The sequence below is a fragment of the Aptenodytes forsteri genome, unplaced genomic scaffold (genome assembly GCF_000699145.1).
Source record: "Aptenodytes forsteri isolate BGI_AS27 unplaced genomic scaffold, ASM69914v1 Scaffold126, whole genome shotgun sequence".
In the NCBI taxonomy this organism is placed as follows: Eukaryota; Metazoa; Chordata; class Aves; order Sphenisciformes; family Spheniscidae; genus Aptenodytes; species Aptenodytes forsteri.
In genome coordinates, this window is record NW_008794599.1 from 1,953,262 (window position 1) to 1,956,147 (window position 2,886).

The following is a 2,886-nucleotide window of genomic DNA, read 5'->3' on the forward strand; positions in this document are numbered from 1 at the left end:
CCGCTTCGGCCCCATCGCGCACCGAACGCCCCGAAGCAAGCGCTTGCCCACATCCTTCCCACCTCCATCGCTCCCACCCACCTTCCCGGCAGCTCGGCCGTCACCATCCCGCGCCGATCCACAGCGTGGCAGAGCCGGACCGGCCGGGAGCAGCCCCTGCCGGCCGGGGGGCCTCATCAGCCTCCGGCAGACGGCAAAACACATCCTGGAGAGGAGCCACAGCCCGCGCCAGCCCGAAACCGCTCTGAGCATCCGCCAGTCCGAAGCAAAACCGGGATGGAGGGGGGGCTCCTCCTCCGGTTTCGCCGTTCCCCGCCGGCGAAATCTCTTTCTCCTTCCTCCGAGGAAAGTTTCCAGCCCAACCCCTTGTCACATGCAAGGGGTCAGCAGCTGGAAACGCAAGAGATTAGCAAGAACTGGGCTTTTTTTTTTTTCCTTCCCTCTTTTCCATCCCAAGAAGACGCAGGATTTTCCTAGAAAAAGGCTCAATAAACACGAGGATCACGGCCCAAGCGTGAGAGGAAGGCGAGGGGAGGTTAAAAAAGAAACACCAAAAAAGGAGAACCAGAATTTGCAAAGAGCGACGTGAATGTGTCAAATCATTTCCTCTTCTCGCTGCAAAATCAGAACCGCTCGTGCAAGCGTCCCCAGCGGCGGCGTACGAGGGTGACGGGCCCCAGCCCAGCGGCCCCAGCGGGGATGCGGGCGAAGCCAGGATGCGGCAGGAGGGTCACATCCCTACTCCTTACGCAGCCACTGTGCTACACCCAGAGAAAACAAACAAAAGGGAGGGGGGGGGAAATAAATAAAATAAATTTTTTTTTTTAAAAAAAAGCACGACGGGAGAAGCTCCTGAGAACAAGACTCCCAGCCCGAACCAGCTCTGAAATACTCAGGACTAAAGCAACAGGACCATCGCCTTACGCAAGAGAATAAGCAACAGAAGATGTGGGATTTAGAGATAACGCCAAAGAATTAGTTTTAATCAGCGGGATTCAATCTGAGAATTGCTGCCGGCCGAAACCCACCGAAAACGGGCACGTGGAGGGCCCCGGCCTCGCCAGGGCTGGGCTTGGCATTCCCGCGTCCTGCAGCCTGGCATCCACCTCTGCTGTTGGTTGCAGGCACGGGGCCGACACAAGCTATAAAAACCCAGGCTTGGAGACGTTAAGTGTGGTTGTTCCGGAGTTTAAAACGGGCTTAAATAGATGTTTTCACTCCACGGGTGGGTTTGCACTCCATGGGTGGGCGAGGGACCAGGAGGATGCTCCGGTCACCATCACGGTCCCAGTTCTGGAAGACACCCTGCTCGCAGATCTCCACGGTGGACAATCCACGGTGGACAACCCTTAAAATTAGCGTCGACAGACGGTTCCTCCTCTTACATTTACAATTGCAGAGCCCTTAGCCCGTATCCTCATGGGATTCGGTGCCTGGCCGTAGCAGTTGCTATTAAATCATTGCCCAGAGCTGGAGGAGCAAGCAGCCCTCTAACGATGCGGATAATTAAGCACAGGGGTTAGGGAGAGTCCAGCAAAGCGCGCTGATCCCATCCTATAGCCTACAAGGATGTTAGGAGTTCCTTAGAGGTTGGACACGTCGTTAGGAGCCAGGGTAGGAAAAGGAGACCTCACGCCTGCAGGACAGCCAGCGCCGGAGCCGGCATCTCCTGGGATGAGCCCACCTCCCATTCCTCTGCTCCAGATCCCGGCTCTTCCCAGGCCGGGATCCGGCACGTGCTACGGAGAGCTGCGATGCGACGCGACGGGAAGCGCAACGCACTTGGCGGAGTTGAAACGCAAGTTGGCAGCGGCATCCCCCCCCAGCACGGCTGATCCCCAACCCCAAAGCTCCAGACCGAGAGCGGCGACGGCTCAGCGCGGACCCGCCCGCTCCAGCCCCTTCGCTAAGCAAAGGGAGAAGGTTCCCCGTGCACGCTTAAAAGCATCAGCTCCGTCACCAACCCGGGGTTCTGCCCTGCCCAGGGTGTCCGTCCCGTGTCACTCTGCCCTGCCGCTCGCCACGGAAAGCCTGAGCGGAGGCAGCTGGCAAAGCCTGGGTAATCCCTCTGCTCCGCCGCCAGCCTCTTCATCCCCGAGAGCAGTCGGAGGGAGAGCCCGGCAGAGAAGACAGGCAAATTCAGCAGGGCTTTCCCAAAAGCTCCGCCGCAAGACTTTAATTAGCTCATCTCGCTAAGAGATGGGGACCGGAGGCACCGAGCAGCCCGGCACCAACCCACCGGGCATCAGGACTGCGCGGGCATCGCTCTATGAACCCGATGGGGAAAGACGCATCCCGCGCCCGATGTCCGAGCTGAGGAGCACAAAAAAAGCCCCCGGGAGAAGATTTTTCCTTTGTTCTCCGCTCCCCGGAACAATAAAACCCCATCGGCTCACCCTGCGAAAGACCTGACGTCGAAAGATCAACGGGGAGAAGTCCTTTTTCTGCTGCCTTGGGGACAGCATCCTCATCTCCCCCCGGGGAACAAGCCCATCCCGCCGGAGAAGAGGCCTCCAGGCGCACGGGATGGGGTGGGATGGGATTTATCGGCGTCCTGCACCAGGATGCCCAGATCCCGCTCCCGGCGGCTCCGTCCACGCTGGGATCCGTCCCTCCTACCCCTTTGGGATCACCACGCTACCGGAGCGCATCCGTCAGCCGGTCAGAGGATGCTCGGGGATGGGGGGGGAAAAAAAAAAGCTCAGACCACTTAAATATACCATCCTCAGCCCGCGCCGCTGCGAGAGAGCGATACCGTCCTGAGCCACACACGGGGCACGTCCTCCCCTCCCCAGGGCCTCCGGGAGGATTTTCCCTTCCTTACGCCGGCGCCCGGGCATTAATATCGCACATACCCATCGGAACGAGCCCCCCGCATGCCGCGGG